Here is an 11,919-nt window from a genome sequence, read left to right as displayed (position 1 = left end):
TGCCTCTCTGCCTACTTGTGATCTCTGTTTGTCAAATAAATAAAATTTTAAAAACAAAACAAAAAACAACCTTATCCTTGTTTATTCTGCTTTTCGTGGTAACCCCCCATAACTGACCGTCCACCCCCAGCATCTTTTTTTGTCTTTAGCTGAAGATGGTAATGAAGATGATGACTTTGGCCACTTGGGGGAGTCACTCAGTTTTCCTAGGTCTCTCCTTTGTATACAGGAAATATACATGTTATTAAACTTTTGTTTACCTCCTGTTAATCTGTCTCATGTCAATTTAATTCTTAGATCAGCCCAAAGAATCTTGTAGAACAAAGAAAAATTTTTCCTCCCCAGCATGAATCACTATGTTACCAGGTGTTGGAATCTTTTTTTTTTTTTTAAGGATTTTATTTATTTATTTGACAGAGAGAGACACAACGAGAGAGGAAACACAAGCAGGGGAAATGGGAGAGGGAGAAGCAGGCTTCTTGCTGAGCAAGGAGCCTGATGCAGGGCTCAATCCAAGGACCCTAGGATCATGACCTGAGCTGAAGGCAGATGCTTAACCATCTGAGCCACCCAGGCACCCCCAGGTTTTGGAATCTTGATGGTCAGAATCTTGGCCATTAAGTGTGCCCTCGAGAATGTGGTGCTATGGCATTTAAATGAGTAAAATAATTAAAGGCAAAAAATATATAATATGATTATTGTTATTTCTGAGTGATAAGATTGTAGGATTATATAATCAGGAAGTTGAAATTAATAGGATTTCATAAAACAATAGAAGGGCACTTTACTTTCTCTTTTAGCTGCACTTGCAACATTCATCTGTCAATTAGGTTTTTTTAGTTTAGCTTTTAGGTTTTGGTTTTTGGGGTTTTTTTTACCTGTACCTAGATGAAATCTTGGATGAATTCAATGATGTTTTCAATCAGTCTTGGATGATACCAGTTTCTTTGAACAATTTTAGCTAAAAGATCAGTTTCATTTTAGTAATTAAAAATGTCTTTAGTAATAAAAATATCTGGTGTAATAATATTTCATTTAAAGTAAAAAAAAAATCCATCTTTTTCTTTCTCCTTGACCACATCCAAATATGGTTATATCTCAATTACTCATTAAGTCAATATCTGGTATTTATTTAATAATGTAAACTATTTTTTTCTTCAAAATCAACTAGATTTTCTAGATATTTTTTCTTTATTAAGGTTAAGGATTTAATTAATTCTCTTTGTACCTGTTCTTAATTTTTAGAGATGTTCCACAGATAAAAATGTCCCATATTTATGATAAATGTTCACAGATGATTTTTTTTTTCAATTGTTCAAATACCCATTAGAATCTCTCAGTTTACCATTCTGGGGCTTCAGTTGTACTCTACAGTTGTCCTGAAACTTACTTCCATTATTTTCCTGAACTGGATTACTGTCTCTTGGAATTAAGTTAAATTTTCATTTTCATTAAAGTTCTTTTGCAACACCTTGCTTTAGATGCTATTTATATCCCCAATGTACTGAAATTTCTTGACTTATAGCATGGATCTTTAAATATATTTTATGCTAGTTATAGATGAGATTTTTAGTCTGTAGGCTCCAGATCTGAGAATTTTTTTTATATTTTTGGTTTTTGCAGTCTTCTCTATTTCAGGTTTTTTATTCCTGGAATTTGTATTTGCTGAAAGGACTGTTCCTGAGCTGTGGCTACTTTTTCCTTCTTCATAGCTTCCTGTTCTTATTTATGAGAGCAATATAATTTTCAATCTCTCAGTATAATTATAGTTGTTCAAAGTTTTTGTGTCCACTTTCGTCTTTTATGTCCAAATCAAATTTCTTTTTTTTTTTAAAGATTTTACTTATTTATTTGACATAGAGAGAAATCACAAGTAGGCAGAGCAGCAGGCAGAGAGAGAGGGGGAAGCAGGCTCCCCACAGAGCGGAGAGCGTGATGCGGGGCTCGATCCCAGGTCTCTGGGATCATGACCTGAGCCAAAGGCAGAGGCTTAACCCACTGAGCCACCCAAGCATCCCTCAAATTTCTTTTCAAAAAAGCTTGAATTCTTTTTCTTCCTTTTACATGGGATACTTTCCTGAAATGTGTGGTAATCCTTGCCTCAAGTCAAGAGGTAAAATTTTTCGACCAGCAGACATTAGAGCCAGCTTTTTTTTTTTTTTTTTACCAGAAAACTTCCAGAAAGCTTTCTTCTCTGCTCTTTGGTTTAGAGCAGAAAATAGATCCAGTCTCCTAATTACTGGTTCGGAGCTAGGATAGGGAAGATCCTGAGAGGCCCACAGTTCTGGATATGGTTTTTCACTCAGACTCCCTATGCCTCAATCCTGTCTTCATTTGTGTGGTTGCACATCCTTTCTGGGTCACTTTACCCAGAGATCAAACCCCCTGTGCAGTGTATTTGATTACATAAGAGAGGAAAAGTAAAAGGGGAGAATAGCCAGTTTGTGCACAAATTTTCAATGCGTTTGTTTCCAGGTCCATACCTCTCTAGGTTTATCATCTTTCGAGAATATAGAACTCAGCAACCAATAGGATTTAATTGACATTTATAAGGGTTGATCCAACAGCAACAGAAAACATATTCTTTTCAAATGTTCACAGAGCATATAATGAGATACATCAAATGCATGGCCATAAAATAAACTCCTAATATTTAAAAGAACTGAAATCACATGGAGGATATTCTCTGACCACAATGGAATCAAACTAGAAATCAGTAACAGAAAACAGGAAGGTCTCCAAACACTGAGAAACTAAACAACAAACTAAACACTCTTGTAAGTAAACTGTGGGTCAAAAAGGAAACCTTAAATAGAAAATTACATTAAGTTGAATGAAGATATAAAATATCAAAACTCATGGGACAAAGATAAAACAGTACTATGGGGAACTTTTTTGGCACTAAAGGAATACATTAGGAAAGAAGAATCTGAAACCAATAATCTAATAAACTCCCACCTGAAGAACTTAGGGGGGGAAAAAAGCGATATACACACCAAGCAGAAGGAATTAAATTTAAAGATGAACTTTGACCTAATTCTCATACTTTATATGAAGATTCAAAATGGATCACAGACTTAAACATTAAAACCATAAAACTCATCGGAAGAAATAGAGGAGATTAGGACTAAAGATTCAGGATTAAGGTAAGTAGAGTTCTTAGACCTACTACCAAAAGCATAATCCATACAAGGAAAAACTGAAAAATTGGACTTCATTAAAAATAAATTCTCTGGTCTGTGAAAGTTCACATTAAGAGGATAAATAGAAAAGGTATAGTCAAGAAAAAAATATTTGTAAACCACGTATCCAACAGAGGGCTAGTATGTAGAATGGATTTGTTAGTTAGCTTGATTATGGTGACATTCACAATGTATGCATATAGCAAACCATCAAGTTGTGTTCCTTAAATATATATAATTTTAGCTATTCAACAGTACATTAAAAAGATTATTCACCACGACCAAGTGGGATTTATTCCAGGGCTGCAAGGTTGGTTCAACATCCGCAAATCAGTCAATGTGATACAACACATCAATAAAAGTAAGAACAAGAACCATATGATACTCTCAATAGATGCTGAAAAAGCATTTGACAAAGTACAACATCCCTTCCTGATCAAAACTCTTCAAAGTGTAGGGATAGAGGGCACATACCTCAATATCATCAAAGCCATCTATGAAAAACCCACCGCAAATATCATTCTCAATGGAGAAAAACTGAAAGCTTTTCCGCTAAGGTCAGGAACACGGCAGGGATGTCCATTATCACCACTGCTATTCAACATCGTACTAGAGGTCCTAGCCTCAGCAATCAGACAACAAAAGGAAATTAAAGGCATCCAAATCGGCAAAGAAGAAGTCAAATTATCACTCTTCACAGATGATATGATACTATATGTGGAAAACCCAAAAGACTGCACTCCAAAACTGCTAGAACTTATACAGGAATTCAGTAAAGTGTCAGGATATAAAATCAATGCACAGAAATCAGTTGCATTTCTCTACACCAACAGCAAGACAGAAGAAAGAGATATTAAGGAGTCAATCCCATTTACAATTGCATCCAAAACCATAAGATACCTAGGAATAAACCTAACCAAAGAGGCACAGAATCTATACTCAGAAAACTATAAAGTACTCATGAAAGAAATTGAGGAAGACACAAAGAAATGGATAAATGTTCCATGCTCCTGGATTGGAAGAATAAATATTGTGAAAATGTCTATGCTACCTAAAGCAATCTACACATTTAATGCAATTCCTATCAAAGTACCATCCATCTTTTTCAAAGAAATGGAACAAATAATTCTAAAATTTATATGGAACCAGAAAAGACCTCGAATAGCCAAAGGGATATTGAAAAAGAAAGCCAACGTTGGTGGCATCACAATTCCGGACTTCAAGCTCTATTACAAAGCTGTCATCATCAAGACAGCATGGTACTGGCACAAAAACAGACACATAGATCAATGGAACAGAATAGAGAGCCCAGAAATAGACCCTCAACTCTACGGTCAACTAATCTTCGACAAAGCAGGAAAGAATGTCCAATGGAAAAAAGACAGCCTTTTCAATAAATGGTGCTGGGAAAATTGGACAGCCACATGCAGAAAAATGAAATTGGACCATTTCCTTACACCACACACAAAAATAGACTCAAAATGGATGAAGGACCTCAATGTACGAAAGGAATCCATCAAAATCCTTGAGGAGAACACGGGCAGCAACCTCTTCGACCTCTGCCGCAGCAACATCTTCCTAGGAACAACGCAAAAGGCAAGGGAAGCAAGGGAAAAAATGAACTACTGGGATTTCATCAAGATCAAAAGCTTTTGCACAGCAAAGGAAACAGTTAACAAAATCAAAAGACAACTGACAGAATGGGAGAAGATATTTGCAAACGACATATCAGATAAAGGACTAGTGTCCAGAATCTATAAAGAACTTAGCAAACTCAACACCCAAAGAACAAATAATCCAATCAAGAAATGGGCAGAAGACATGAACAGACATTTCTGCAAAGAAGACATCCAGATGGCCAACAGACACATGAAAAAGTGCTCCATATCACTCGGCATCAGGGAAATACAAATCAAAACCACAATGAGATATCACCTCACACCAGTCAGAATGGCTAAAATCAACAAGTCAGGAAATGACAGATGCTGGCGAGGATGCGGAGAAAGGGGAACCCTCCTACACTGTTGGTGGGAATGCAAGCTGGTGCAGCCACTCTGGAAAACAGCATGGAGGTTCCTCAAAATGTTGAAAATAGAACTGCCCTATGACCCAGCAATTGCACTATTGGGTATTTACCCTAAAGATACAAATGTAGTGATCCAAAGGGACACATGCACCCGAATGTTTATAGCAGCAATGTCCACAATAGCCAAACTATGGAAAGAACCTAGATGTCCATCAACAGATGAATGGATCAAGAAGATGTGGTATATATACACAATGGAATACTATGCAGCCATCAAAAGAAATGAAATCTTGCCATTTGCAACAACATGGATGGAACTAGAGCGTATCATGCTTAGCGAAATAAGTCAAGCAGAGAAAGACAACTATCATATGATCTCCCTGATATGAGGAAGTGGTGATGCAACATGGAGGCTTAAGTGGGTAGAAGAATAAATGAAACAAGATGGGATTGGGAGGGAGACAAACCATAAGTGACTCTTAATCTCACAAAACAAACTGAGGGTTGCCGGGGGGAGGGGGTTTGGGAAAAGGGGATGGGATTATGGACATTGGGGAGGGTATGTGATTTGGTGAGTGCTGTGAAGTGTGTAAACCTGGTGATTCACAGACCTGTACCCCTGGGGATAAAAATATATGTTTATAAAAAATAAAAAATTAAAAATATATATATATATATATAATTTTAATATTCAATTATACCTCACTAAAAATTAGGGGTGGATAGAATGAAAAGGTCTAATATAAGTTTCATTGGAGTGTCAAAAGGGGGAAAAAAATGAAGAAAAGATAGTATCTAAAGAGATAATGGATGCAAAGTTTCTAGAATTGAAGAAAACTGAACCCACAAATCCAGGCAGTACAATATATCCCAGGTGGGACTAATGAAACAAAAAAAGACCTGTGCTTAAGCATACTATAAAAAAAAAAAAAAAAAAAAAAAAAAAAACCACAACACAACTTGAGAATACAGAAGATTAAAAGGACCCAAACTAGGAATCCCTGGGTGGCTTAGTCAGCTAAGTGACTGACTTGATTTTAGTCCAGGTCATGGTGCAGGGTCCTGGGATCGAGTCTCACCTTGGGCTCTGTGCTCAGCAGGCAGTCTGCTTAAGGATTCTCTCTCCCTTTCCCTCTGGCCCTCCCCCTACTTGCACATGCACACTCTCCTTCTTCAAATAAAGGGAGGGGGCACCTGGGTGGTTCATTAAGTTAATTAATTTAGTTAATTGACTCTTGATTTGGGCTCAGATCATGATCTCAGGGTTGTGAGATCAAGCCTTTCCTCAGGCTCCCCACTCAGTGGAGTCTGCTTGAAATTCATTGCCTCCCACTCTGCACCCTGCCCCCGACAGCTTGTGGCGCATGCTCTCTCTCTCTCAAATAAATAAATAAATAAAATCTTTAAATTGTACAGTTCAGTGATTTTTAGTATATTCACAGAATTGTATAACAATTACCACAATTTTATTTTTTTTAAGATTTTATTTATTTATTTGGCAAACATCACAAGTAGGCAGAGAGGCAGGCAGAGAGAGGAGGAAGCAGGCTCCTCAAGGAGCAGAGAGCCTGATGCAGGGCTCGATCCCAGGACCCTGGGATCATGACCTGAGCGGAAGGCAGAGGCTTTAACCCACTCAGCCACCCAGGCGCCCCAATTACCACAATTTTAAAGCATTCTGATCACCTCCCCCAAAGAAACCCTAAACTTGGGGCACCTGTGTGGCTTAGTTGGGTAAGCATGGGCTTTTGGCTCAGATCATGATCCCAGGGTCCTGGGACTGAGCACTGCATTGGGCTCCTTGCTCAGCAGGGAGCCTGCTTCTCCCTCTTCCTCTGTCTGCTGCTTCCCCTGCTTGTGCTCTCTCTCTGTCAAATAAATAAATAAAATCTGTAAAAAGAAAAAAGAAAAAAAAGAAAGAAACCCTAAACTCATTAGTACTCCTACCCCCCCCCCCACAATCCTTCTTCCCTAGGCAATCACTGTTTTACTTTCTGTCTCTATGGACTTAGCAATTTGGTGATTCCATATAAACTGAATTATGTAATAGGTGGTCTTTTGTGATTGTCTTTTTCACTGTTTTCATCTATGTTGTAACATGTATCAGGACTTCATTCCTTTTTATTGCCAAGTAATAGTCCATTGTATGGATATACTACATTTTATCCATTCATCTAGTAATGAGCATTTGAGCTGTTTCTACTTTTGGCTGTTACAAATAAATGCTGTTGTGATTATTCATTTACAAGTTTTTGCATGGACCTATGTTTTTATTTCTTTTGAGTATCTACTTAGAGTTTAATCAGTGGGTTATGTAGTAACTCTATGTTTGAATGTTTGAGAAACTGGCAAACTTCCAGAACAGCTATACCTTTTTACATTTCCATAAGTAATGTATGAGGATTCCAATTTCCCCACATCCTCACTTGTCTTTTTCATTATAGAATTCTTATTGTGTGTCAAGTGGTATCTCATTGAGGTTTGGTTTTATCTCCCTGATGGCTAATGATGTTCATGTACTGGTTGGCCAGTTACATACCTTTTGAGGAAATAACTAATCAGGTCCTTTCCCTGTATTTTATTATTGGATTATTTGTCTTTTTTACTGAATTGTAACAGTTTTTTATGTATTCTAGATAAAATTTTCTTATCAGATAGATGATTCACAAAATTTCTTTTCCATTTGATGGGTTGCCTTTCTACGTTCTTCATGATGTCCTTCAAGCAGAAAGGTTTTTAATTTTGATTATGTTCAATAATGCATTATGGAGTTACCTTAATTTTGGGGGGCTGCTATAATAAAATACCATAAACTGTGTGGCTTATAAACAACAGAATTTTACTACGTACTTTTACTAAGCTGGAAGTCCAGGATCAGGGTGCCAATATGGTCAGGTTCTGATGAAGGTCCTCTTCAGTTTCATGCTGTGAAATTCTTGCAGTATCCTCATTGCTTGCCGTGTCCTCACATGGTGGAGGGGTTCCTGGGCTAAGACTAGATTGGTAAATTCAAACTAAAACAAGCAGGGATTTGATAAGCTCCACAAACTTTTTATGGAGAAAAGAACAAACTAAACCAAAAGTTAGGAGGTGGAAATAAGAAAGATTGGAGTGGGAAAAAATTAAATAGAGACTAGAAAAAAAATAGAAAAGATCAACAAAATTAAAAGCTGATTTAAAAAACAAACAACCCCCCCCCACCTTTCTTGGTAAAACTTTAGCCAAACTAAAAAGGTAGACTGAAAATTATAAAAGAAAGAAGGGACATTACAGCTGATGCCACAGAAATATAAAGGATTGTAATAGTCTACTGTGAACAACTATATGCCAATAAATGGGATAACCTAAAATAATGGACAAAACCCTAGAAACATCTAACCTACAAAGCTGAACCATGAGGAAATAGAATATCTGAACAGGTCAATAATTAGAGATAGAATCAGTGATCAAAATCCTTCCAACAAAGAAAAGCCCAGGACAAGAGAGCTTCATTAGTGAGTTCTACCAAACACTGAAAGGAGAATTAATGCCAGTCATTCTCAAACTCTTCCAAAAAATTGAAAAGGAAGGAAAACTTCCAAATTCATTCTATGAGGCCAGCATTACCCTAATACCAACCACTGACAAAGACAGATGAAAGACAACAACAAACCAATATACTTGATGAACAGATACTAATATCCTCAGCAAAATATCTGCAAATCAGTTCAACAGCACATAAAAAAGATCATACACCATGATCAAGTGGAATTTATCCCTAGGATCCAGGGATGGTTCAATATACACAAATCAATAAACATTATACATCCATTAAGGGGATGAAGGATAAAAATCATGATCATCTCAATAGACCTTTAAAAAAAGCATTTAACAAAAATTCAACACTCTTTCATGATAAAAACCCCCAGCACATTAGGTATAAAAGGCATATTACTCAACATAATAAAAGCCTCGTGACAAGTCCAAACTAAATATACTCAATGATGAAAAGCTAAAAGGTTTTCCTCTAAGATTAGGAATAAAACAAGGATGCCCACTCTTGCTACTTCTATTTAACATATTAATGGGAGTCCTAGCCAGAACAATTGGGCACAAAATGAAGTAAAAAGCATCCAAAACTGAAAGGAAGAGATAAAATTATCTTTCTTTGCAGACAACACAATATTATATATTGAAAACCCTACAAACACCACCAAAAAACTGTTATGTTTGCTTCTCATTTTTTCCTCCAAAAAGAACACAGGTATTAAATGGGTTGGAATTTTCTGTGACTTTCTCTCTTGATTCTGGTACATGGAACAGTGTCTAACATATAACAAGTTCTCAATAAATATGTTAAGTGAATAACTGACTGAATCAACTGCTGGTTACACAGGTAGTTTATACTATTCACAGTTGAACTTCATGTTTTCCCAAGATTTGAAAAAATTCATACATATAAAGCAGTTTAGGCCTAAATTTTGTTGCTCCTATACCTTTACTCTCTCCAGTGACCCCCTCACCGCTCCCACATTTCACTTTATCCTGGACTATTCAAAATTTGTTCTAGGAATCCAAGGAAAGTTTATCCCTGAGGCTGGGGCCTCAGATCCTCAATGCAGGGAGGCAGGCTGGTTGTTTCTATGGCTGAAGCAGCACTGCCACCAGAGAGTATCTGTTGGGCCTGATCAAGTGGAAAGAAGCACACATTAGAGCCAAGAGGAGAATATGGGAAGATGGAGGGATGTCCACAGGGTGGCCAAAAATCAGACACAGGCTGGAGAGCCAAGCTTGCAGACATGATGGTTGAGGAGCTGAAATTGACTTCAGAAACAGCAATTAGGCCAGTGGAGAGAGGAATGCTGGTATCATTAGTTGGAAAGGGGGTGGTCTATGGAAAGGAAGTAGGAAATACACACGCACAGGTGTGAGTGACTTCATTCTGCAGAACTTAGGATACAAGAGAAGGATTGAAGTGCTGGGAGCACCAGGGAAGATGGACCTGGAATCTGTTGCAGTTGTGACTGAGGCATTGGGGTACAGAGGACCTCTTTCCTTCCCATTCAGAGGGCACCCCAAATGGGCTGAAACTTGAAGGATGGAAGACACACAGTAGCACTTGTAGGAGAGGGTGAATCAGGAGTTGACCTCATTTTACAGTCCATGCCTGGTGTGGAGAAGGAATCAGAGATGGGAGGATTTGGGGGATGACCAGACAGGGCCATCTATGTCAGTGTCTGAAATAATGGGATGTAACGGGTCAGCAAAAGGCTGAGGGCAATAAGTATGATGAGGTAGCCAGCGCAGCAGGTGAATTGCCTTCTTCTGGGACAAACTACCCATAGAGGTAGCCATTCCAGCAGATTCCAGGATGGCCAGTGAGCTTGCTTCTTTTTTCATCTCCTCTCTGTGGATCAATGCTGAGGGCTGTAGGGGAAGCTGATAGAGGAACAGTCCTTGCAGCAGGCAGGGGAAAGAAAGAAATGGTTATGAGGCACTGCAGTCTGAGATGGCTTCAACCTTAGTCCCCAGCACATCGTCGACGCCACGACACAATGCCTCCTTCTCCAAGGCCCCTAGCTGGAGGAGGGGGTTGCCAGATACCAGCTGACTCTTCTGGACCTACCTCTTCCTGCTGGATGAAGGGAGAGGAGCTTATTGGGAGGTATAGTGGTTCCTCCTCCACTCCGGTTCCTGCACCCTAGGAGGATTGGGCAGGACAGGAGTTCTTGAACCAGCAGAGCAGGAACCCCTGGAGAGCTGGGCTCAGGATCTTTAGTGCCGGCCAGACAACACACCTTTGTGGCCAATCACCATATGTCCATCTGTCCTTTCCCCTGGGGTGGGAGGAGAGAGCTGCTCAGAACAGAAGCAATGGTGCCAGCAGATCCTGTTCATGCATGGGGGCCATGGTGACAGGTTGTGACAGACAATTTACCCTGTGACCCAGCAATCCCACTAGTAGGTAATTACTCAAGAGAAACAAAAATATAGGATCATATAAAACCTGTATGTGAATGATTTTTGTTGCTTTATTCATTTGTATCTCTTAGATAAAAGACTATTCAGATGATAATTTTGTCTTGAGTGTGTATATGTGTGTGTATGCCTATTAGTTTACCATTTCAGGTAAAATGTAGAAATCTTTTACTCTTCACTCTTTATACTTGCCATATGTTTTACATCTGTATGCATTAAACACTTCCCCCACCCCCAACAGTGGTATAATTTTGGTTTTCAAGGCCATATTGTCATTTAAAGAATTTAAGAGGACTATCATATTTATGCACACATTTACTATTTCTGTTGCTCTTCATTTATTCTTGAAGTTCCAAGCTTTCTTCTTGCATCATTTTCCTTCAGCCTGAAAAAGTTCCTTTCACATATTTTTAGGGTAGTTGACTGGTAATGAATTTTCTTAGTTTTTCTTCATCTGCATCTGTCTTTATTTTCCTTTCATTCATTGAGGATATTTTTGGTGAATAGAATTCTATTTGCTGAGGGGCACCTGGGTGGCTCAGTGGGTTAAAGCCTCTGCCTTCAGCTCAGGTCATGATCCCAGGATTCTGAGGTCGAGCCCCACATCGGGCTCTCTGCTTGGCAGGAAGCCTGCTTCCCTTCTTCTCTCTCTGCCTGCCTCTCTGCCTACTTGTGATCTCCATCAAATAAACAAATAAAATCTTTTAAAAATAAAAAAAAAGAAAATATTAAAGCAGTTTTGACTTCAGGTCT

This window comes from Mustela lutreola, chromosome 16 (assembly GCF_030435805.1).
Source record: "Mustela lutreola isolate mMusLut2 chromosome 16, mMusLut2.pri, whole genome shotgun sequence".
In the NCBI taxonomy this organism is placed as follows: domain Eukaryota; kingdom Metazoa; phylum Chordata; class Mammalia; order Carnivora; family Mustelidae; genus Mustela; species Mustela lutreola.
This window is presented reverse-complemented; position numbering follows the sequence as displayed.